The sequence below is a fragment of the Protopterus annectens genome, chromosome 2.part0, assembly GCF_019279795.1.
Source record: "Protopterus annectens isolate FY-2018-M chromosome 2.part0, PAN1.0, whole genome shotgun sequence".
Taxonomy (NCBI): domain Eukaryota; kingdom Metazoa; phylum Chordata; order Ceratodontiformes; family Protopteridae; genus Protopterus; species Protopterus annectens.
The window spans coordinates 1,471,411,655-1,471,439,348 of record NC_056728.1 but is presented as its reverse complement, the minus strand read 5'-3'; positions in this window follow the sequence as shown (position 1 = coordinate 1,471,439,348).

Genomic DNA, 27,694 nt, shown 5'->3' with positions numbered 1-27,694 from the left:
CCTCTACTGAGACCCATTCATAGTCCACTATGCCACGAGATGCTTCTTCAACCATGGAACCTGCGGATGTCTCTACCTTGGATGGGTCCGGAGCCACTGTGCAGGCACCGGCTTCTGAGGGTGTATTCAGGTCTACTGACTTGCATTTCAAACCAACGCCATCTTCTTCTTCAAGGCCTAAAACTCAACCCATGCCTAGAAAACCGGCATCCAAACCACATGGTCAGGCCCATATGCCTAAAAAACAAATGATAAGAATGGCTGAAGACCTTATTACTTTAATTAAGGGAAGCCAGCCTTCACCGTCTGAGACCTAGAACTAATTTTCCTTCTGATTCTTCTGATCAGGATTCTGGAATTTCTGTTTCTTCTGATTACCAGGATTTGCCCTTATCTACCTATGAGGATTCTGATGCAGAGGACTCCATTCCCTTGGCTTCCTCTCCAGAAGATTTTTCTTTTGGTGAAACCTTGCACACTCTTAGGAAACATTTCCTCTGGGAAAGCCAGGATTACTCTGAATTCAGAAAGAGGCTTAGGGAATTCTTACTCCTCCCTCAACACAGGCCTTTTGCTATCCCACCTGTCCTGGACATTGTAGATGATGCCTTCTTGGAATCTAGCCTGGCCCCAGACACTTTACCTCTGGCTCCCAAGAAACCTGACAGGTATTACAGAGTACCTGACTCTCACAAGTTCCTCTTCAAGACTCCTACTGTGGACCCAGAGACCATTTCCCAGGGCCCTAAAGGCATTCAGGCTACTACTGCCAAAAACCATACCCCCTCTGATAGAGATTCCAGGGCCTTGGACAGATGGGGTAAGAAGGAATACACTTCTGCTACTTTGGCCATTAGGGCCTTAAACTGCCAGTTTCATATGTTAAAGTATCAGCAGCATATTATGGGACTACTTAAACAGAAAATTATGTTGATTCCTGACTGTGCTGAAAATAAAGAATTACAGGATTTAATGCATTCTGCTGAACAAGTTGGTAAACATACTTTGCAATGTGGTTTTGACTCTTTAAAAGCATCTTGCAGGGCTGCTGTTACTGGGTCTGTGCTTAGAAGGCACGCTTGGCTTAAGGAGCAAAATTTGCCAGATCATGTTAAAGCTAAATTACTGGATGCTCCCTTAAACCAAGACCAACTGTTTGGCAACAAAGCAGAAGAAGCTCTTACAAAGTTGGAGGAAAAAGCTAAATCTATGCAAACTGTTAAAATTTTCCTGCAAGTACAGCCTCCCAGATTTAGTAGGCATTGGCCTTCTAAGAATTGGTCCTTTCCTGTCTCTTCCAGGCCTTTTCAGTCCAAACCCAGGAACAGCAGACCAACTAGGCTACAGTCTCAAAGTACTCACAGGCCTAAGCAGAGAGGGGCTCCCACTTCCAAAGTTGGAAGTAGTAAGACACCCCCTATGGAAAACTGTCACAATGACTTAACCTTAAACCTTCCAAGCCCTGCTCAACTGCCTGCTCCCTTAGGAGGAAAGCCTGCCCTGCATGCAAAAAACTGGGAACTCATTACCCAGGACAAATGGGTTTTAAATATTGTTTCCCAAGGATAAAAATTCCACTTCCACACCTTACCATCCCCAAATGGTTGGCCAGATCTACCCCCAAATCAGTGGGCAGAGGCTCAACAGTGGGTTCCCTCTCTTCTAAGTATCAGGGCTATTCAACCTGTCCAGTAGAAGAAAGGGGACAAGGTTTTTACTCAAGACATTTCCTGATACCCAGAAAAGACAGCTCCTGGGATCCTATCCTGGACCACTCTATTCTAAACACCTTTTTGGTAATCCCAAAATTCAAAATGCTAACACTTCATCAACTGCTTCCTATGCTAGGCAAAGATGCCTGGTTAGCAACCTTAGACTTAAAGGAAGCTTAACTGCACATTCCAATAAGGGAATCTTGCAGGAAATACCTACGCTTCAGAGCAGGCTCCATGCACTGTCAGTTCTCTGCACTTCCCTTTGGCTTATCTACTGTGCCCAGGGTATTCACAAAGTGCCTAGCTCCAGTCATTGCATTTTGCAAGCAAAGAAATATTCAGATATACTCATACATGGACGATTGTCTAATTCAGGCAGAAAGCCAGGACATGCTACTAAATCATCTGGCATTTGTAAAGAAACTTCTAACCTCGCTGGGGTACACCATAAACAAAAAGAAATCTCATCTAGTACCCTGCCAACAAATTGTATTCCTGGGAGCAAGTTTGAACACAGCTTCCCAGATGGCTTACCTCACGCCAAAGAAACAAGTTTATTTGACAGATTACTTCAATCTACTGGCCACAAAGACCTAGCTATCTGCAAGGAAAATCCTGCAAGCCCTGGGGTTCATGGCCTCTTGCATTCTACTAATTCCATATGCAAGACTGCATATGAGGAAACTATAATGGTATTTAAAATGCCTATGGTGTCAACATTCTCAGGACCTGGAATCAATGATTCCTATTATTCCTTCTATAAAGACAGAGTTCCTTTGTTGGGCAGAGGCCTGCTACCACAACAAGGGACTGCTATTCACTCTACCCCTTGCCTCCCAAACCCTAACAACAGATGCATCAGACTACACATGGGGGGGCTCACTTGGCAGGGCAGTGCATTCAGGGCAAATGGAACCCGAGTCAGATGCACCTGCATATCAGTCAAAAAGAAATGTTAGCTGTACAGAATTCCCTGACAGCCTTCAAGGACCACATTCTTCCAGGACAAGTATCGGTAAAGACAGACAACACCACTGTTATGTGGTATATAAACAAGCAGGGGGGAACCCACTTGTATCCTCTCTGCAGACTAGCCATGGCTCTGTGGAACACAGCCTTGAGCTACCAAGTGCACCTACAAGCTCAATTCCTGCAAGGCAAGCTAAATTTACTGGCAGATGACCTAAGTAGAAATCTCATGGACCCACACGAGTGGAAACTGGAACCAAAGATTTTCAACATTTTGAGAAACAAATGGGGGAACCTAGAGATAGACCTGTTTGCCTCCTCTCAAAACTACCAATTGGACAAATTCTGCACAAGGACTTCCCACAATCAAGCTTGGAAAGTGGATGCCCTGTACTTCACCTGGGAAAGCCTCTCAGTTTATGCCTTTCCCCCTCTGCCTCTCCTCTCAAACGTTCTGCTAAAGATCAAACAGGATAAACCAAGAACAATACTGATTGCACCAGACTGGCCACGCCAGCACTGGTACCCCCTCTTGCATAGTATGTCACTGCTGGAACCAACACACCTGCCTCAGACCCATTCCCTGCTGTCCCAGCAGGAGGCCAGATTCTGCACCCCCAGCTTCAAACCCTGAACCTTGCAGCCTGCCTAATTCCCTGAGCTCTCCAATAGCATCTCTCAGTATGCTGAAAAGTGGAAAAGATACTGTTCCTGGAGCCAGACTCAGGGGATGGGCACAACAGTGCCCAGCTTACCGCATATTCTTCAATACTTAACAGAGATGCTCCACAAGGGCCTTTCTTCTTATCAATTAAAATTCATGCCTCAGCCATTTCAGCACATTATAATACTGAGCCACCCCTCTTCTCTCACCCCCTGCTGAAACAATTCCTCAGAGGGGCCAAAAATATAAGACCACCCAGGAGAGCCCATACTCCAGCCTGGGACCTTAATTTTGTATTGGAAAAGCTCACTCTACCTCCTTTTGAGCCAGCTGCAACTGCAGAGTTAAAATTCCTTTCTTGGAAAACAGCCTTTCTTCTAGCCATCACTTCAGTAAAAAGAGTGTCTGAATTACAGGCCCTCATGGTGGTGGAGCCCTACATCATCTTCCATGCAGACAGGGTGTCCCTCAGGACCAATCCTTCCTTTATGCCCAAGGTGGTATCCAGTGTGGCCCTTAATCAGTCCTTTCATTTGCCAACCTTTTTTCCTAATCCACAGAACAAAGTAGAACGAATACTGCACTCTTTGGATGTGTGCAGACAACTTAGATTTTATTTGGACAGGACTAAGCCTCTCGGAAAAATTGAACAGCTGCTAGTTGCCTTTGCTGCAGGGGCAGAGGGGAAGGCCATTTCAAAGCAAACCATTTTTAAGTGGATAGGCCATTGCATTCATTTCTGCTATAAGCACCATGGAAAACGTACTCCACAGGGGATAAGATCACCTTCCACTAGGGTTGCATCTACCTCTACAGCCTTTCTCAGAGGTGTCTCTACCAGGGACATCCTAGAATCTGCTACTTGGAGTTCTGTACATACCTTCACCAAGCATTACCACTTGCCTATTTATTTCTAAATCCAGAGCTGGTTTTGCCACTGCAGTCTTGCAGGGCCTTATAGCTGGTCCTAATGCTCTCTAACTTCCTCCACCCTTCCTTAGCTTTGGGAATCTACCCAAATGTAATGACTGCAACAGTGAAACACGATAACATAGTACAGTTGTGTACACTTACCATAAATGTAGATGTTCGAGTGTATTCACTGTTGCAGTCCTGGTTACCCTCCCTCCAACCCCGACTTTTCTTGGCTATACCTTTCTTGTTTTTTAGTATAGTTTAGCTTTCTGGTGTATTTGCTTTTTGTTGGAGGTCTAACCTTATATATAATTGCGTCCCATTATGAGGGCACCTGACATCTGGGGCAAGAAATACGGATGTAATGGCATCGGCTGTACGCTTTATACCCCTAATGACCTGACGTCATGGAAGATGAGACAGCAACCGATGCAGAGATCCAAGACTTTGATATTCAGGCCAGCTGAGGGCTACCTGCTTGCAGATAACCCAAATGTAATGACTGCAACAGTGAATACACTCGAACATCTACATTTGTGCTAAGTTTACGCAACTGTACTTTCTGGGCAGATAAGGCAGTTCTAGAGAAATGGAGATTTGGGTGAGCTTCTGAAAAGTGTTACAAGGTGGTAAAAAGAAATGAAGATAGCAAATAGTGTTCCGTCTTCCAGTTTATCTGTTTATTGTTTGTCATTAAGAAGTAAAGCACTCACAGAACTGAGGAAACTTGGAGTAAATCAGTATTAAAAGAAATGGCAGATGAGGAACTAAGAAAAGCAGTGTGATTGCCAGTGCTATAAAACAACATCTTGTGTTAGATTTCAAACAATCTCCAACTCTTGTTATATGCTTATAAGGTAAAGGTGAACAAAGAGAAGCATTCTAGCATGAAGAAATGCAAAAGTAAGTTATTAGCCAATTTATTTTATGAGAAGTGATAAAACTATTTTGTGGAAATTATTTATCTGAGCATAAGTGAATCTAATACTATTGCATTTTTACTAGGCGATAAGCTTACTAACAGAGACCAGAGACACTATATTTTGCTTCACAGGTAGGTGTCCCTTATCCTGTGGGGATGACACAGATTTACTGGATTAATAAACAACAGGGGGTTTGTTGTTGTAATATTATGTTTCAGGAAGTCTGACCACCTAGCTGGATTGCCAGATACAAACAGAGGATTAGAAAACCTGGAACATTATACCACTATGCCTTAATGACAATGTGGCCGCACTAAAGCTGATGAATAAAGTTCTTGGAAATAAGAGCTAGTAGAGACATTCCAAAGGGAATGTGTATTGTCAGCCAATCTACCTGATTATCTACTGATGCATTAAGGAGACAGGTTATATGTTACAAGCTATGTTTTCAATCATTAAGGAGACAAGCTACATGTTACAAGCTGTATTTTCAATCATTAAGGAGACAGGCTACATGTTACAAGCTGTATTTTTTATATGTACATTATACAAAACCGTGCTACCATCCTTGTACAACTGCCTAGTCTGTATCAGGCAGTGTAAAAATGTAAGTAATTTAAAATCTCTGCATGTGGCTTAGTGGATCTAAACATAATGCTGAACATATGTTTTTTCATCAAAACCATTTGTTGAAGATCCAATTTCCCTAGAGATGTGTTTTAAAATATTGTCTCAGGAGCTACAAAAGGCTTAGATGTTTTCCCTTAAAGCCTTGTTTTATGTGTAGATATAGATATATATATATATATATATATATATATATATAAGTGTGTGCATGCGCATGCGTGCACACACACACACACACACACACACACACACACACACACACACACACACACATGCACACCTATATATATATATATATATATATATATATATATATATATATATATATATATATAATAATTGTAATACTAGATATCAACTTCTCAATATGAAGGCTGGTAAGAGCATATCCTTACATGTGTGATCAGCGAAATTAGAAGTCATGACATGAAAATGTGATAATTAGTAGCTGCTTTCCTAAAATTTGCTATATAGTGCTGTTTGGGGTGGGAGCCTGACCTTTGTTAAGTCAGAAACCAAAAAAAGGTTGCCATTATCTTTAAGTTAGGACATGTGGATGAGGTGCAGTTAAAGAATGAATATACTGTTATGGAGACACTGCATGGGAAAATAACCTATGTTATGAGGCTACATTGCCCAAACTAAATGTACTTCCACAGATATTATCATTTACATATCTCTTACTTAAACTGCTAATATGTTTATTTTGTAAATGCCCCATCTGGATAAAGAAATGACATTTCTGAGCAATCTCTGTTTGTCCGTCAAGCTAACTAGCAAGCTATGTACAATTATTATTCTTTCTTTCATCATGAGGTTTATTGGTCTAGTACAATACACCCTTTTTTTCAAAGGTTCACACTCAGTGCAGTATAAATAAAGTGACAATAAGATGATATGTTATAACTGTAATACATTGCTCAGGTATAGATAATGCATGGGTTTGCTCTTGCCTGCTGGGGTTTGATAATATGGGTAAAGCTCTTGTGACCAAAAACAAGTATAGTAAATAGAAACAAATACTAAACCATACCTTAGTTATGCATTATGCCTATTGTAGCATGTTTTGTAATGCTGCAGCTATTTTAAGACATTTTGTACAACTGATATAACATTTATATGCAAGTCCCATGCAGTTTATGTTCAGACTTTATTTTATTTATCTTACAGGTTTTATTTCTTTACATAATTATTTGCATTACTTTTACGTGGAAGAGTTATACATTGTTTCAGGCTATCTGTTAAACTTTATGTATTGTCCTATTATTTTATCAGATGTACCAAAATGTATAGTTTCTAGAGGATATGTATTTACATACAGATATATATGTATATATATATATATATATATATGTATATGTGTATATATATATGTGTGTGTGTGTGTGTGTGTGTGTGTGTGTGTGTGTGTGTGTGTGTGTATGTATGTATATATTTGCTTTTATGGAGATTTAATTATACTGTGAAGGAGGAACCATATCTATGCTGTATGTGTTGATGTTTATTTTTAATTATAATGTGCAGGGGAACTATGACTGTATTGTATGCTTTGATGTTGATGATTTCCGTGTAGGCTATGTAAAAAAATGTTTGGTAAATCTTTGTTGGTGCATATTATATACTGGCCTCCTCCAGAAAGTAAGCGGAGTACCAATTAATAGCATATGTGTGATGTGGCTGAAGTACATTCTAAGAGTTTAATGTTTTTCATTTGTGTTTTATTGCATTAGAGTGTTGTCATGTTGAGGGCACTGGACTTGTGTCTCATCATGATGCTTTCTCTGTTTTGTTAGAAGTCAGGGTCCAGGCGCCCAGGCAGTGAACCATTTCCCTGTGGTACATATGGTTGGGGCACATGGCTGAAGTGACATTCATCTGCAGAGAAATATGTCTTTTTGTGAATTCCCTGTGGGCAAAGGAAGCACACACTGCCTTGCCCATAGCTTTAATAACTACGTGCATGGGGACAGAAGAAATAATGAATGTTGAGCTCAGTGTACAATACATGCTTATGAAGAAGTGTGCTAAAGCATGGGGAATATCCTGCATGCTATTGTTGTCACTTTAGGCTCCAGTATCCATTTTAGGTAATGTTCTTCAGATACTGTGAAAGGAGGTAATAGTTTATACATACTAATTATAAAGGCATTGCCCATTTTGCACTGCACTTTTACTGCCACTGACATGCCCACTGGCCAGCCTGCTGCTGATGCCTGCCATGCTTCCTGCTGTCTTATGTTGCCTTGGGTGCCATTGACATTATTTTTCACCAGGGCATTTTACTACTGAAGTTGTGGGCATGGCACAGCATTCTTCTCTTTTCCCACAGGAAATTCACAACAGCCATATTTCTCTGCAGCTGAATGTCATTTCAGCCATGTGTCCCCAACCAAATGTACCATGGGGAAATGTCATGCTGCCTTTTCATAAAACAGAGTTCTTAATGTTTTAAATATTCTGCGTTAAGAATAAAGTGTTTTAAACAGATGGATTGTATTAAAAATGTATCTGTCGCCTATCTGGACTTAATATTAACATTGGCAAAAGGCTTGTGGAAAGTTGTATAACTCTGGCTTTTAGAAGCATTGTATAGCTATAGGAGATTCACAAGGTATACATTCCAGACAATGGCTACCAGTATAAAATTTCTACTGTTCACAGCCCAGAAGGCAATGGCTACCTACTGCTTGGCATTTGTATTCTGAACTTAAAAGTGCATCAGGTTCTGTATTTCTTATTTTGTTTAGAATTCAAATGTAAGCTTCCTGTTTGCAAAGGCACTTAACACTAGAGGTGTCATCAGTTTATGGCTATAGCCTTTGAAATGAAGAGGCAAGTTTACAGAAAAAAAAAAAAAAAAAAATATATATATATATATATAAATATATATATATATATATATATATATATATATGTGTGTGTGTGTGTGTGTGTAAGGTTTCTGTGATGTGTGTCTGTCTACTGAAGAACAGTTTCATGTTTTAAAGACATAATACAGTTCCGCAGAAAAAATTCTGCACAAGCTAAGCAACTTTATACATTTCTTTTTTTTCAACTTTTCTGCATCTTTTACTGGAAAAGTTCAATTTTGTTTAGCTTTTTCTTTGTTTTTCTTCAGAAAAATATACATATAGGCTTTAGCTCAGTAACTTTCTCCATATTTCAAAATGATTGCATATTTGCAAAGTTTCACATGGCCTGTCATAGACAAAATATGCAGAGCTATAATGAAAAGTATAAAAGAATACAGTTAGCACAAAAATTATTAAAAACTCATATATGTATATATATATATATATATATATATATATATATATATATATATATATATATATATATATACACATATATATATATATATATATATGTGTGTGTATATATATAATAAGAAAAATATAATGGTCCCACTAACACATATAGAGGTTTAACACATTATACAATATATTTGTGATATAGGCAATACCCAGTGTACTCTGGTACAAATAGTCCACCACGATCTTAGGAATGTGAATGTGTAAATATATACAGATGAAGACAAAGAACACATCCAATTTAAAAATGCCACTGAAACACAATGCGAAAAACAAACAGCTATGTAACAAGTGTAGAATAGTATTACTACTTAGCAGTATAAATAGCAGACAAAATAGTTAATAGAGGAATACAGTGCTGGAAACTTCAGGTAGCAACAATGAAGATAGTCATCTAGCCTGCTTCATCTTTACATGACTTGTTTTTATTAATGGGTCTTGGTGGTTAAAACTGGAAGCAGGTGTTAGGTCAGTGTAACAGAGGGATAAACATCTGACTGTAACCCAAATGACCCATGATAGTGTAGCAGCATTTCCATTAACTCCACTGAAGAGTAAGGATGAGAGTGAGAGGATGGCATTAACTCACTCATTGTGGTGGGAGAGATGTGACTCACTGCAATGCCAGCACCCCCTTGAGAGGAGGTGTACTGGATGCAGCAAATAGAATATACTTAACATCTCTCAAGCCTTGTTCCCATAGTGCTCATCCTTACTTACAAGCTGGAGTGTACATGAGCACAGAGAAAGGACCAGCAGGTCTTAACTTATGCAGACGGGAATATCTGATACCAGAGTGTGATGTTAGATCAGTAAAGAAGAATTTTTATTATACTTGGTTTTCATCCTTTAGTCACAAAAAATGGGTACAATCATTCATTGTGAGGAAGCCAGGCAGCCATATAATTTGCAGGCACAAGGCATGAAAAAAAAAATGAATGTGTAGCTGGATTAGAAAATAAGTTGCATAAGAAGGGTTAGATTCACAAAAAAAAAAATGAATTGTAATGCATCACATGAAGTTATGGAATTTACAGCAATGGTAATTAATTCTTCAAACTCACAGACAATTTCTACAAAATCAATTTGGGAAAATTTTATTAGAATATAATGACTGGTTTATATGCATTGAAGCAATCTTAAATATGTGGTACAAGATGGTGACAGCTGACACGACATCCTGACCTCATGTAGAAAATGAGGAAAAAGAGGGTTGATAATGAATACAAAAAACAATATGCTGTTTAGAACATTTACCCATATGTTGTCAACTTCAAATTAATAACCAGGAGTCAGGAGTAAAAAGAGCAGACTTCTGCCTGTTTCCCATTCAGTTAACTGTAGTTCATGGACCATGGTATCGAGTATGAATCTAATTGGAATGCACTAACATAAGAGACATTTATTTTTCTTAGACAAAGGACAGTGTTATAGATAGCCCAGTGAGTACACAATGTGCTTCATGACAATATTTTTACTCAGTAATTATTAATTACTGGGCTAGTAAATTAACTGACATATAGGAAATATATTTTTTATAGCAACTAAACTACATCAAGTTAGACCCATAAATACTTTGCAAACATTTAATGTTCTTTTTCAATATACCCAAACATATACAAGCAGAACATCTCTACTGCCTGGACTGATGAATGATATAATCCCAGGCTGCTAAACTGCTGACTAATATATTTTGATGAATGATCGTCCACTGGACATTCTATCTCACTATAGGATGATGTTGCAGTCAAAGTATTTTAATTAGGATCACAAGTGTGTTAAATTGTTTCAAAATATTAAGATGGTGTATGCTTTGGTATAACCATCCAGAGAGTCAAATATTTTTTTTAATAAAATGGTAAAATACATAGTACATACAGGAAAGAAAATTAGAAATCTGCATTTGCAGAAGTGTTGAAATGCATAAGATGACTCCGTAGATGCTATTTAGCTTCCTAAGACAGCACCGTGTTTAAATGTAACACACATTCAACTTATCATATTAGTCTTCCTCACCACAGAATCCTGAAGCCATTTTCAGCACAGAAAAGCAATATACCAGATGATGCTTTGAAATCATGTGTCACAACAGTGGATGGGACCTGAATGGTACACATATATTTACAGTATTAGACATATTATAACAATGATATAATGCACCAACTGTCGTGTAAATCAAACTGAATCACTTTTATTAGGCAAACAAATACAACTGGTAAGCACTTTTGTTCCTATCATGGAACTTCTTCAGACCAAGTTGTACAAACTAAAAACCACAATAAATGCATTTAATCACTATCACATGACTTAATGCTAATTAATGGTTTAACTCTTTCCTTTTCAGGACCACTTTGTAATTTTCCTTTTCATTCATACCAGGGAAATGACATGCATTCAACTTTATCTGACAAAAGTATTCCTTACAATTTAGTTATCATCTGTGTCTATCCTAACATCACAATTCAAAACATCTATTACAGAGAACTTAAAATTCACTTTATCTGTCTCTAGACTATGCTTTTGCATAACATGTCTAGCTAAGCTGTTTATTAGCTTCTTTGATATCTCTGGCCCTCAAATGTTCATACATCCTTTTGTAAAACTCTCTACATGTTCTATCAATTTAGAAAGCTGAACAAAGCCAACATAACGTGAAATAAACTACAAAATTCTATTTACAATTAAATTCATAAAACAATTTGATATTATAATTTCTAGCTATTATATTGACCTCATCCCCTTCCAACATAATTTCTAGCTATTACATTCACCTCATTTCCTTCCAATACAAATGGGAAAATTTACAATTGCCACATTTAAACATCCCTTTCTTTTCTTCTATCTCTTTGTTCATAAATGCATTCCTATAAAAATATTATTTTAAAGTTTTCCCTCATTTGGAGACAAATATGGGATTATCTCAAATAATATCCCACATGCCCACAAAATCCATAAGAAACTTCCAGTTATTTTTAATTACTGACTTAATATTAACTTCATCTACAGAATTATATAATATACAGGCTAATGTATAGTTTTTTTTTTTACTTTTTCTTCATTCTCACTATTATTTTATTATTTTGGGTCCCCATTCTTCTTAAGTTCCTTATCTCTTCCCTAACATCTTGTATTATTTTATTCAGGTATCCCCTACTTAAAAATCATATTTCCATGTGCTCACATTCTGTATTAAAAATATTTATATCTTCTGTCAGCTTACTTAATCTCAAAAACTGTCCTTTAACTATATTTCTTTTAAGACTTTTCCTATGCATACTGTTATAATGTAGGTAACTGTTGCTTTGCAATTCTTTTTTTCAAAATCCTAACTTTTAATTTGTTGGCAGATTTGTAAAACAACAGGTCCAAAACATTATTTTCATTCTTATTAATATTATATGTACATTTTAAATAACTAGAAACACTATTTAATTTTGTTAAAAAATCAATTAATCATTCCATATTTCCTTTCCATAAAAGAAACACATCATCAATAAAACATTTATAAAAAAAATAACATCATTAAAATACTTAGATTTAAACACAAATGTTTTTCCCCAGCCTGCCATAAATATATTAGTGTAGCTGGGGGCCATAACAGGCCCCATAGCCATGCCATTTTTCTGTTTATATATTTCATTGCCAAAAATAAAATAATTATAACTTAAAATAACATTCAAAACTTCTGCCATCAGCCTGATTTCAGACATGTGAAAAGTTTGGATGAAAACATTTCCCTATTTACCTTTTCAAGGCATTCAGCATTAGGAATGGTGTTATATAAGGACATGACATCTACTGTAGCTAATATCGTAGAATCATTCACTACTAAACCTGCAATCAAATTTTTAATTTGAAAAGAATCTCTGATGAAAAAATCACTCTGAAATATCAACTTCTGCAGACATTTATCTGGAAAAATAGCCATGGGTCCTATTTTGTTGCCTTTACTGGCTATTATAAGCCTAAAGGTTGGATTCATTATACTTTTAAGTATTTTAGGCAGACCAAAAAATCTTCCTAATTTATTTTATTTTTATTTTTATTTTATTTTACATTTGTTGACCGGGCTAGTCCAGCTGGATAATTTCCATTTTCAGTGGAGGCCCGGGGAGAAAAGCTCCTCAGATTAAAACAAGGCTATAGAAATTAAACAATTACAGTAAAAGCCTGAGACACAGACAGTGAGCAACAATGGATACATATTAGTTTAGATCAAGTAATAAAAAACACATAGTGCTATCTACGTATTGAGAAAGGCATTAATTCTTTACAGTACAATTATGTTAGGATGGGGTAATTACATATTTTAAAATGTATGTACATACTTATAAAAGACAATGTTTGTCCCTCTTTTTTTTTTTTTTTTTGAGAACAGTCGTAACAGTACAGTCATTGAGACATTCGTGATCACAGAGAAAGATTGCAGTTTTGAAATGAGGAAATATGATAGTAGAATGAAGATAGTAGATTAGTCTGGATTGGTACAAGAGCAGAGCCAGAAGTTGTTCAGATGTAAAAGAAGTTGTTTTTTAAAAAGATGAAAGGAGCTGAGAGAGGTAATGTGTGAGGGGAGGTTATTCCATATTTTGCCTACTGAGTTGGAGAAAAGGCAGTTACCTGCAGAATTTGTAATTCTAGTTGTGTTGATTTGTAGCTTTTCGGCGGAGCGCAGCTGTTTCAAGTTATTATAGGGGGTCAAGAGGTTACTAAGAGCAGGTGTCTTTGAAGGTTGATATAGAATATTATGCGTTATTAAGAGTTGTTGATAGATAAGTTTATTAGGAAGTTCCAACCAGTGTAAGTGTTTTAAGTTTATACAGTGGTGAGTTCTATACTGGGATGCTGTGGCAAAACGAGCTATATTGTGGTAGGATGTAGTCAGTTTCCTAAGGTTGCTTTTAGAGAGGTTAGTGTAAATAGAGGAAGCATACAGTAGGGTAGAGATAAGATGTGATTGTGCTAAGGTGGTCCGTGTTTCAGGTGTAAGGAAGGGTTTAATTCTATACAGTGACCCAATCTTTTTATTAACTGCTTTTATAGTGTTATTGATGTGATAATCATAGCTAAGATGATTATCAATAGTAACACCAAGCAGTTTGGTAGTAGAGTCGGGGGAGATGAGGGAATTATCACTTGCAGTAATAGTAAAGTTTAGTTGAGAAGATTTGTGGGTAGGTGAGAATAGTAATAGTTTTGTTTTCTTAGGGTTGAGGAGAAGACATCTTTTTGAGAACCACTGTTCGACGGTAGAAAAGGTAGATTGTGTTAGTGACTGGAGTTCAGATTGAGTGGAAGCTGTGCAAATAATGGTGGAATCATCTGCATATTGTATACAGGTAGTGTTTTGGATAGATGATTGGAGATCATTAATAAAGATAGAGAATAAGAGTGGGCCTAGTATAGATCCTTGAGGTACTCCTAAAGAGATAGGTAGTAGAGCAGATAGAGAATTTTTCCATAGTACTGCTTGTTGTCGGTTTTCAAGATAGGATGAGAACCAGGTTAAGGAAGAGAAATCCAAGGCAAGGGATTTTAATATATGTAGAAGAAGTGTATGGTTGACCATGTCGAAGGCTTTTGACAGGTCTAGGAAAAGAGAAGAGGTTAGTTTGTTGTTGTTACGGTTACAGTTGATGGTGTTGGTAAAAGAAAGTAGTGCAGTGGTAGTACTATGTGAAGGTCTAAATCCATGTTGAGTGTTAGCTAGTAGGTTGTTATGAAGGAGATGGTTAAGTAGTTGTTTATGTATACATTTTTCCATGATTTTAGCTAGTGGAGATAATAGTGCTATAGGGCGAAAGTTAGAAAGGTCAGTGGATTTACCTCCTTTGTGTAAGGGTATGATATGTGATATCTTCCAGATTGTTGGAAAAGTACTTTCTTTTATGGATTTGTTTATTAGGATAGAAACACGGTAGGCAATAGATTTAGCTGCTACTTGAAGGAATTCAGCAGGTAGTTTATCTGCTGAGGGGGTAGTGGGTTTAAGTTTTTGTAAAAGAGATTGTATGTAGGAGGTAGGTATGGGTTGAAGTTGAAGGGGAAGAAGGGAGTTGTTGATGTTACATAAGAACAGTTGGGAAGCATCAGGAGATAGGTGGTTAGCTAGACTTTGTATCGAAGTAGTAAAGAAGGTATTGAAGTTATTGGCTATTAAAGAGGGATTATCAGGGTCTAAATTCTGTGGGTTGGGTGTAACTACTTTGCCTGGTGTAAGTAGATTATTGATAGTAGACCAGAACTTTTTTGGTTCTTTTTTGGTGGATTGCTGAAGTTCAAAGTAATAATTATTTTTATCAGAAAGGATGGCTTTTTTGGTATTGTTTCTGAGCTCTCTAAAGGTTTGATGATCTGTTGGGTTTCTAGAGGAGCGCCATTTTTTCCAAGATTTATTTCTCAGTCTAATTTTTTGTTTAGTATTAGAGGTTAGCCAAGGTGCTGTTTTGGTCTTTGTTCTAATGGTACGACTTGGGGCATGTCGATTTAAGATTGCAAGGAATGTTGAGTTGAAATGTTCGACGGCATTGTTAAGTGAGAGGTGTTTAAGAGGGGTCCAGTTGTATTGTGAAAGTTCTGTTTGAAACTGTTCATGATTAAATTGTTTTTTTGAATATAGTGTTCTATGAGTGGTAGGCAAGTTTAGATTAGTTTTAGCTCTAATGACATAGGTGAGGGAGTGATCGCTAAGGTCATCAGGAAGGATGCCAGTTTGGTAGGTTTGTAGGGGGGAGTTTGTAAGAATCCAGTCTAAGGTGGTTTCTTTTTTGCTCTTATTATTTATTCTAGTGGGACTATCAATTAGTTGTTTGAAGCCATAAAGGTTTATATGGGAAGTAGGGTTAGCATTGTTACAAGATTTCCAATCAATGTTAAAGTCCCCAAGGAATAGTGTTTCTTGAGGGAGGTTATTAGAGAGTTGTTCAAGAAGTTGTTCTAAAGTGGGGATGTTATTTCCAGGGGGGAGGTATGCACAGATGATGTTTATTGCTTTAGTAGTGTTAATTTGAATTTTGGAGCAGATTATTTCAGCATTATTTGTTTGGGTAAGGGTAAGGTCAAGAAGAGTAAGCTTCAGGTTTGTTTTGTATAGAATAGCTACTCCACCTCTCTTCCTGGAGGTGCGGTCAAGTCTAACAATGTTATATCCAGGTGGAGTAATTTCAATGTCCTTAATTGAAGGTTTTAGCCAAGTTTCTGATAAGCATAGTATATCAAATTTGTGTACATCTAATAGGGCATGGAGTTGACTAATTTTGTTACAGATGCTACGTATATTGAGATGGGCCAAGGATAATAAGTTAGAGGGTGTAGTGGATGAAAGAGAGAAGGGTTTGATATGATTCTTGTGTGTTTTGGTAGTAGTAGCTTGAGGGCCTGGGTTGGGGTGTATGTCACCATCTAGAAGTAGATGGAGTAGTGTAAAGTAGTTTTCAAGTTTATGTGTTAGGAGGGTGTCGAATATTTTCTTTGTTTTAGGTGTCCAAATTCTAAAATAATCTGCCATGTTTGAAATAATCAATCCTTCCAACCACCATTCTTCAATGCAGGTATCAACCATATTATAAGACTTAACCATTTTTGGCCAGGGTACCTTCATATAAATTTTTTTATCACTCAACATCTTTTTTATTTCATTACAATAATATTTGGTATCCAGTACCACTACTGCATTTCCCTTATCCACCTTCATTATATATATATATATATATATATATATATATATATATATATATATATATATATTTTTTTTTTATTATTCTTTAGCTCAGATAAGGCTTTCATCTCTGCCACTGTTAAATTATAAAATCTATTTTTTGGTTTAGCCTCTAATACATTTCTTATATCATTCTCACATGTCTGGAGAATAGCTTCTATCTCAGGCCTTAAACTCAGATTAAATGTATTAGGTTTTGTGAAGAATTATGCTTTATTAATATCTTTATCATAAAACAAACCTATTAAATTCAACTTTCTCACATAACCCCTAAGGATATTAATAGTCTCAATTAAATCTACCCTATCAGAGGGTACAAAAGTCAAATCTTTACTTAGAACTTGTAAATGTTCATTATTCAAAATGAAGCTTGACAAATTTACTACTTTAAATAAACTTGAAGCAGTACCTTGTAACAAATGAATGTTCAATATTTTCAAACACTCTTTTTCTCATTCTGCCAATAATTCTGACTTTGCTGAGATAAATTCCCCTGCTTTAAGTCTTTCCATTTTGACTTTTGACCCTGCTGCCAAGGAGCTTATGCAGCTATCTTTCCCCACATTTTCTTTCTGGTACCTCCGTCCTGGTATACCACCACATTTTGAAAACCCTGCTGACGATTACAATACTGGGCTGCCTTCTGACATTGCCCTGGCTTTTTTTTGTCCATTAATCCTTCTATTTCCTTCATTGGCCACCTCTGTAACTTTCCCTGAGTTTGACCACACTGTTTTATTAGTTCTTTGTCTCCCATCTTCACTCTCCTCTCCTGCATGCATCGATGGAACATGCTCAGTAGCCCATTCATTTTCTTCCTCTATGACATCATTTCCTGGATACAAAAACACTGAATACTTTCCAGTGTCATAATCATTCTTATCTCTTAAAACCGTGTTTAGTTTTATTTTTTTAATCGCTCATTCTCTTTAGAAGACCTTTGGTGTGTTTTATTATTTTTTAGTGCGGTTTAGTAATGTTGGATATGGTGGTATGCATTTTTCTTTTGAATATTATGACAACAAATACATGTAAAAAAAAATATTAACTAGGGACTTTGTTGATGGACTGTTTATATAAAAATACCAGATGGTAGGACTTTTGTTTAAAAAAATGTTAAATTCCTGTCAACATGGCTGCAATTTGACAAGTCTAGCAAGTGTGTTTGTCTTATTCAATGATGAGATTTGAAGTTTAATTGTATTTTTTTGAAGAATTTTCACATAAATGGAATATTTGTTTTCATATATACAACCGAGACATTTTCAGTGAATCCCTTTATGTTTAAGATAAGTAGATCAAACTTCAAATCTATATAACTATTTTAAATTGTCCCACGGTTTTGCAGCCTCAAAGTTGGTTATGTTAAAAAAGCAGATTTTGCAAATGGTTCAATCAGTCTGCTGATGACAGCTAACTGATCACAGTGAAAACTGACTCAAGTTAGATGAGTCATATCTCAATACTTGGAATGAAGTATGGCAATTTTAAACAAGCTGACATTTTTCTTTTTTTAGAAAAATTGAGGAAACAGCCATGTGATCTGAATTCTGGAGCAAAAGAGAAATCAGAAAATGGATGTTCTCTAAAATATCTTCAATTTGAATCTACAAAAGTACGATCAAATAATGTCAACAATTCAAGAAATGTTTAACTGATTTGTATTGAGCTTGAAAATGGTCTCAAGCTAAATAGAAAATAAAAAGCTCAGCATAGTAGTATTCAGCAACTGTCTGCCCCTCATATATTATAAGTGGCACTCCTCTTCAGGCAGACATTCTGATAACAGACCTGGGTACTTATATGAACAACTGGTTCTCATGCTATCATCATGTTTCCACTTTAGTCAGAAAAATCCACCTATCTAGCCTAGTTAATTTCCAAGGGAATGTCTTTAAGATCCGAAGAAATCATCTTATCACTGTAGTATTCCTTATGAGACCTGTCACTGAATACAAAGCCCCATTTGCTGTGTGCACATTCAAGCATATTGCTAAACTGGGAAGACCTAATATTTTTAACAAAAAATATTAAAGTTCTTGAATCCTTGAATTATCACAATATGCATTGTAGCCTACTGGATGCTCCATGCTGACCTCTGTCTCACGTTTTCAGCCATGAGAGACATGATTCTATTTGACCTCTAATAAAATATTTTCATAATTGCAATATATATTGTTCAGGTAAAGATAATGCACAATTATCTATGTCTTTGTTTGGTTAATTAGGCATTGCCTTTTTGATCAAACCTCACAACCCTTGTGGAAGCCCTATATTATGCACACATTATGCACATGTAAATTGCATATATTGCTTAAATAACTGATTAAAATATTAACCTATATAATACCATTTCTCAAGTAGTGGAGGTAAGCTTATTTGATAACTAAGTACAGTAGTGCAATAATATCATAAACTGGGCAAACAGATCCCTTGTATTGTATTAGGATATATTCAATAAGTTTACATCTCTAGATTAGAAATATAAAATCCATTTAAAGGGTGATATTGTACGATATGAATTCTTTAGTTCAAGTGACGAAGAAAAAAATTATATTTTATCATATGTGTAGCTAATTTGAGTTAAATATCTTTAAAAGTTACTTTAAAATAACAAGACACAAACCTAGCAAAGCATTATCATTTGAAACACTCTCTTATTCATTTTCTTTTATTAAGAAGCCTGGATTACTTTTTAGTTTAACATGCTGTGTTTATGTTTAATTTATTATTGTATACTGCCTTTTTGCATAGATATCATAGAATACATATGCTGACTCAGTAAATAAAATGCTTCCCAGAGTCAAAAAGGCAGTAACACTGAGACATGAATTTCTAGACAACACTGGAAAAAACAGCCTTTCAAAAATTTAGAAGACATTTGGACTAAATCATCCGGGCTTCTCTTCTAAAGTAATTATTACAAAATGCAGGAAGTGCAGTTACCTGCAGAGGGTCTATATCACTTCGATGAAATAGCAGAAGTTTGAACACCATATGTTCGAACTTCTAACCTCGAAGTGCAAAACCATCGAAGGCTTAGAACAGCAATTTTTTTCCCCAGGGAAAAAAAATCGCTGTTCCAAGAAACAGACATACAACACAAGCACACCAAAAAACAGCAATCCACACACATACACTTAAAATCCTACATCTAACCCTACACTAAACTGTACATATACTACTATCTATCCACTTACCTTAACCCAAACCCTAACCCTAAGGTCTGTCACTATCTCACACTCACCTGACCCGCTCCCTAACCCCTAACTCACCTATCCCGCCCTAACCCTAAGGTCTGTAACTATCACACACCCACCTCACCCACGCCCTAACCTTAACTCACCTATCCTGCCCTAACCCTAAAGTCTGTCACTATTGCACACCCACCTCACCTGCACCCTAAACCTAACTCACCTAACCCGCGCCCTAACCCTACGGTCCGCACAATGGCACACTTACTTAAACCCAACCAGTAACTTTCCACCACAGTGCTGAAAATTGCAAAGCCACAGAAACGGCCCACCAAATTCTTTCCCTAGGGAAGAATTCAGTGTTCCTTGGCTTTGTGATAGTCAGTTTTTGAACTTCATAGTTTGAACTTGTGGTGTTCAAACTGCTGAAGTTTCGACAAACTGATAGGAACCCACCTGCAGATGCCACACTGGACTACATATAAGGCCAATATTAAGCATTTGACACAGTTGTCTAAAAGCAGATTTCACATGCAAGTAAGCATTTCTTTTGCATAGGCATTATACAGCAAAAGATTGAAAGGAGACAAAAATGTGTTAGCTGGTGCCTAGTTAATCAGACATGCTAGAATATTGTTCAACAAGTTAAAAGTAGACAAAGTATCCTAGGATTTTATTATTTTAACTGATATGCTACAGTAGGAATCTCATTCTTTATAGGAAATCCATGTGCAGCTGAATAATAAATGAGAATCAGCTCATCTGTGGATGATTTCCATACTGTTAAGCCACGATGAATTCTTATATAAAATGGTTAGTCAGACTGATTTTTATCCTAAAGACATGTAAAAACAGTAGTCAGCCAACTTACTGAAGTCGATTTCAGTACAATATTTATAATATTCTGAGAAAACAGTCCTGTCCAAAGTAGACAGAGTCTACATAAGGTAGAATATCACAGCAGTTTGGACAAGACAATTTTACAGGACAATGCACTGTGCTTTGAAAGTGACCTCAGGGCCTGCTTAGTTTTATGTTTACACAATGGGTTGTTATATGTATGTATGAAGGGATATATATGTATGTATGTATATATATATATATATATATATATATATATATATATATATATAGACAAGAACAGTAACAAGTGGTTGTTGTGACTCATTTCTCCTGCTCCCTGTGATTTTGTGCTAAGACTAGTCCTTTGCCATTATCATATAAGATCTCTGCATGATTTTCAGTACTTTCAAAAGGTTTGGGCAAGAATCATCCACAGTCAGAATATACATATCAGTTTGGAAGGATGATGTAAGAACATTAAACTGGTTATGTCAGGCTTATGTGGTTTTAATTTAAATTACTAGGACGGTTAAGGTATGGGTAGCAAAGCATGTAAGTGTTTAACACCAGAGTGGTGAAAGTGCTGCATGTTTGTCTGTCTGTCTTTTTGTCTGCATCTTTTATGGTCTAGTAGAATGAGATTATTTGACTTAAATTGGTAAATAGATGATATTTATGAAGAGGAGGGGTAGAGTAATGCTAGCATATGCCTGTAGGTTTAAGCACTGGGCAAACAATGTTATCCAGCTAGCTTATGTATTACTGTGATATTCAGACCGAATGACAGGTGTGTTACCATCAGTTATTGTGTGCAATATAAGCACATATGTGAGTGCAACTCAACATGAGTCTTACTAATTAAGATATGTTTTGAGTAATTGTAGGTGAGCAAATTAATTGTGTCAAACAGGCAACAATTCAAGGGTAGAGGTCATGTCACAAGACAACCTAGGATAACAGCTGGAAGCAGGAATATATGACAGTACAAAGCTAGCATGAGATGTTGATGGTTAAGAAATGGGTGCATTTCATTATGTGGTTCCAGAGGATATGACAAAAAATGCAATGAGTGTAAGGATGCTGTGTGGAGATAAAATTTCATTTTTGCAACATTGAAACATACTATTAGCAAATTCTTATTGTTATGGTTTAAAACACCATCTGGTGTTCATTCATTCGGATTCAGATAAATTGGTCCTTTTAATGTGCTACTGACACTTGTTTTTGACAGTTTCACCATATAGATTTTGGTAAATTGGTAAACAGCAAACAGTAATCAGCATGCACTCTTGGTCCACATTTAACCATAGGACTTAAATTTGAAGTAGCTAAATCGACCCTGTGCATACAACATAGCAGCTAAAATTCTCACAGATCAAAAAGGTAGAACCAATAAAACTGTGATTAACCACAATTCACTAAAATTCATGTACTAGAAGAATACACTGTAAACATGCAAAAACAAAAATACTGTAGACGTATTTACAAACTGAGAACCAAACAATCAGCCAAGGAGTAGATCCAATACACAGGAAACCAAGTCAAACCAATTTTAATAAGACAGTTTTAATGCTTTCATCAGAGTGTATCCACAGATTTCTTCAGAAACAAATGGAGCAGAATACATTCCACATTTAAATACCCCACCAAAGAAGTCACATGACTACATCGACACCATTAATTAGTTAGTTAATAAATTACAAAATGTTTAAAAAACACACATTTAAAAACAATAAAACAAATACAAGTACAAGTATACTAAATGTTGTGAATAGAAAAGTGTTACACATATAAATAAGCATATATAAAACATATGTGTATATATGTATATAAAACTTATAAAACATAACAATGAAGTTTGAACAAACTGATAACAGATGCACAATCATTTAACTAAGGGTAGACACAAGCATTGAGTTTGATCTGCCACCTGAGTTCTTTCAACTCTACCAAGTCATTCCAAGGACCATCCCCTAACATTTTTGATAACAATATCAATCCCCACAAACCCAAACTGATGGTTAGGGTTACCAGAAACATGCTTTGACAAAGCGTGTTACCTTTCCTGATGTCTAAAATGTGTTCATATATACGCTCTCTAGATTTTCTTTTGGTATTCCCAACATAGAAACAATTACATTGTTTACAGAGAGCCAAGTAAGCTATACCAACAGTGTTAAGTTACAATGAAAATGTGTCTTAATACAAATACCAGTCACATAAATCTTGTCAAGTTTAATACGATATTTGCAATAGTTACAAAATCCACATTTGTGGGTACCTCTCCTTTTAAATTCATTAAAGCAAGTAAATATCTACCAATGTGTATTTAAAATCTTGTGAATATACAAACACTTGGGTATATTTGGTGATAAATGACAGAGTAGTCAGTTTTCACAGAAGTACTAGCAACTTCCACTGTAGCTGTTGTAGTGTAATTATCACTAACAGCACAAAGCAAAGATCTGTAAAAACCATTAACCCTTTTCTGCTTAATTTCAAAAAACACTGCCTCAACTAATTCATTAGGGTAACTTCTGTTGAGAAACATGTCAGTGAGAATTTTGGCTTCCACTAAAAAAGATTCATTTTCAGAAGTCATCCTGGTTAAACAACAAAATTGAGCCTTACCATTCCCTTTTTCTGGTGAATGAGTTGGCAGCTGTCATAGTGCAGAAAACAATTAGAATGTGTGTGTTTTCTATAAATGTTCCAGACAAATCTTTTGTTAACAGCGTCCTTAGATAAATGAACATCCAAATATGAAATATTAGTTTTACTACATGTAAAGGTAAAGGTAAGGAAGTTGGTGGTCTGGTTCAGAAATTCAATAAAAAGTTGTAAATTAACCTCAAAATTCCTCCAAAGAATAATAATGTCATCAAGAAAATGCATATAAAATGCCCACGGGGGAGTTGTCCCAAAATTGTTTAATACAAATTTACTCCCCCACTGGAGCATTAGAATGTTGGCAAAAATGGGTCTGCATGCTGCTCCCATCATAACACCCTTCCTTTGAAGGAAGTAGTGCCCATCAACGAAAACAAAATTGTTTTTCAAGACCAATTCCATAAACAAGTCTAAAACATTAATTTCATTGTTGGTAAATGTACCAAACTCAATTAAAAAATCATGGAACCATTGAAGTCCAGCATCATGGTGAATGACATTAAACAAATTAACATCAACAGTACAAAAAACAAGTTCATCATCGTAACTCACTTGTGATACCTTGATTAAAAAGTCACATGAAACTTTACAAATATGTTGGTAACCATTCAACACATTTTTGAGCTTTAAGTCTACAAAGAGTGTGTTTTGGACTTAGACACATTAGCTATTGCTCTCAAAGGGGGGTCTCTCAAATCTTTATGTGTCTTGGGAAAACAAATATAGAAGGAATAATTGGGAATTTAACCTCTAGAATGGACCAATTGCTCAAATCGATCTGGCCTTGATCCAACATATCCTGAAGTATCCAATCAATTCTGGCACATGCAATGCTTACCATGTCCAATGAGGTCTCCTCATAAAAATCATTGTCACACAAGAATAAAAACATTTTGTTTAAGTAGTCATTGACATTCATAATAACAACTCCCCTCCTTTATCAGGCTTCATAACCCGAATAGTCTTATTTTGACATAACTGTTTCAAAAGTTAGGCTTCACAATCAGGAAGATTTCTAGACATACGTGTATTGTTTTTACATAAAAGTGACCTAAAATCAAAATCACACAACTTTTTAAAAATAAGTAAAGGGAGAGATAATGGGGGGTTGAAAATGCTACTTCTTTTGAAACCATCCATGACATCAGCAAGAAACTTGTCTTTAAATAATACCTTGAAGTTAACTTTACATAAAAATAGCTTCAAATCTATTATCAAATCATCTATTTTAGTGTGTGAAGTGGGAATAAAATTAAACCCCTTACATAGTAAGACAGTTGTGTCAGAACCAAAAACATGGCTTGTGTAATTATAAATAATAAAGTCACCTAGCATATTCTAAACCATGTTCAAACCTTCCAGAACTTCTACATTGAAAAAAGAAGAACAACAACTTTTAAAACTCATGTTAGCATTTAACGAGCATAGTTCTGATTCGTTCTCCTCCAGTATTGGCATGCATGACCCCCGTTGCTGTTCACATCTCCTCTCGATGTGTTCTGTTGGTTGTTGTACTGGTTTCTGATCCTCTCCGAACGTCTGGGGAGGTTTGGGCCTAAAGGGACCAGGTGGCATGTGCAACATCATTATCATCCTGGCTTGTGTTGTCCGCATTTTCATTGGATGTTGCCAAGGTAACTGGAGGCTTGGGATATGACAATCTTTTTGAGTAGTCAAGGCGGTCACGTTCAAACTTCTTTTCTATCCTAAGTTGTACATCACCCATTTTGGTGTTTCCAGTGTCGTAAACCCTTCTAAACTCTCTGCACCTTAATACTTTCCATAAAGTAGCAATTCTCAACCTGTAATTTTCTTATCTTCAATAATTTGTCCTTTAGATGCTCAATGGACTCATGCAGAGTATAGTTTCCCCTTGTAACATCGTGTTTAAAGCCAATATTCTGTTGAAACCACTCAGATAAATTGACCGGTTGTTCACACATAACAGGCCTTAAAACTTCAGGTGGAACAGTAAAGTTAGAAACAGATCTGTTAAAAGTGACCACATTATTTTGAATTTCTCCTGCGGGGATATAGGCAGCTTGAGAGTCTGCACCACGTTCAGATTCCATCCGTGCTATCAATCCAGCAACCTGGTGGGTAAGTTGCTGTACCAACTGTGTTAATAGCTCAACTTGTCCAGTAAGGGCTTTCATTTGATATGGCCCCTGTGTAACAACCCCAGCTCCAGAACCAGCAACAACTGTAGACATATTCACAAACTGGGAACCAAACAATCAGCCAAGGAGTAGAGCCAATACACAGACAACCAAGTCAAAACATTTTAAGACAGTTTTAGCACTTTCATCAGAGTGTATCCACAGACTTCTTCAGAAACAAATGAAGCAAAATACATTCCACATTTAAATACACCACCAAAGAAGTCACATGACTATCAACACCATTAATTAGATAGTTAATAAATTACAAAGCGTTTAAAAAACACACATTTAAATTACTAGGCACAATGTGCAAGGTGGATATTTGGGCATACATGAGGACATTACATCTCTTTATAGCACCATTTGTCCAGCCCCCTCACCCCTCTATCAAATACACTGCATTTTTTATAAATCCTCACTAGGAAATAGGAAATAAGTGTGATACTCAAGGTAGCTGGTTTTTAGAAGGTAGTGCATGATGTATGATTATGTGAAAGATTTGGTAGAAGTAGATGTGTTAAAAAACAAAGGGCGTCTAAATTAGAGAGGTCCAAAGTTCATGGTAAGACAGGAGGTATGCAAGTGGGAGATGCAAACCAGACTGTTGACTAAGGGATGATGGAAAGATATAGGTTTTATAATAGGTACTCTTGCTGCATAAGGAATTCTATGAAAGGAAGCTTATGGTGTTTGGGGTCTGGGTGAAACACTAACTCCATGCAGCTCAGCTAACCAGTACCCAACCATTTCTGCACTGCTAATATAACTTTCTCTCTTTGTTTATAACCAGATGAACATCTAAGATGTGTTTGTCTCCTACTTCCTGTTTTTTTTTTCTTTTTTTTGACTGTAGTTGCATCAATTATGGCATCAGATGGCTGTTTTGAAATGTGAAATACACCTCACCAAGACATGCTATCCAACCTGCCCAAGAAGTCTAGAACATAACCTCTTTGTCTGCTGAATAGCAATGCTGCAAAAGTGGTACAGAGGCATGGCGAGGAAGATAAAGGGACAAAAAAGGGTGCCAAAAGATGTTACTTATCCTTCTGACTGAATAGAATATAGAAGAGGTCTCGCACTTGATAAATCCTTTAAACAATGAGTTAGAAATGTAAAATTAGTTATTTTACATATGTCAGCTTGTTTGCTTCTAGATAGAAAAATGTAAAAAAAACTGAGATAGAAACAGATAACATTTAATGGAAGAAAAAAAACGACAAGCATATTGGAAGAATAGAAAGACTGTTCTAGATGAAATAACAGTGTTAATCTCTCTGAGGGTGATGCGACAACAGTGGTAATTCAGTCTTTGTAGTGTTCTTTGCTACAAGTAATTGACCCCTCCAGCACAGACTTGAGTATATTATACTAAGGTTTCAATACTTGTTTCATACCAAACCTATCCAGGGAAAAGGTCCAAGGCTTATGATTCTTAAATGCCTTAAATTCCTTGGGAAGGTAGACATTTTCATTCAATTAGACTGCATAAAAGCTGACATGAGAGGACTGACTGTTGTAAATTTTCCATGGGGTGCAGGTTGCTCACAAGGATTATACTAGTAGTTACTTCTGTCAATTTCAGAGTTAAGTATACGCCCACACTTCCAGATCTGCATTAAGACGTGTGGTTGATACACCAAACATAGACTCAGCATTCAGAAGACAGAAGGTTTTGATCCCAGAATTGTTTAAAAAGATGGCTTTATCATAGTGTATAGCATGTGTATGTATTTGCCACTGTGATGTGTCAAAGATCAAGAGTAAATAAACCATAGGGTGATGTGGGATGCGTGCCCTCTCACTTTCCACAGACATATAGACTGTGCACTCAACTGACTCAAACACTAACAAAAAGAAGACCTTTTCAACTGCAATAGCAAAAAATAAAGAAAAAAGGTTGATGTCAATAAAACAAGCTCATTTCTTCATTTCTACTATAATAAGGATTTTGTGATCCGGAACAAGGAAAAAAGGAAACTTG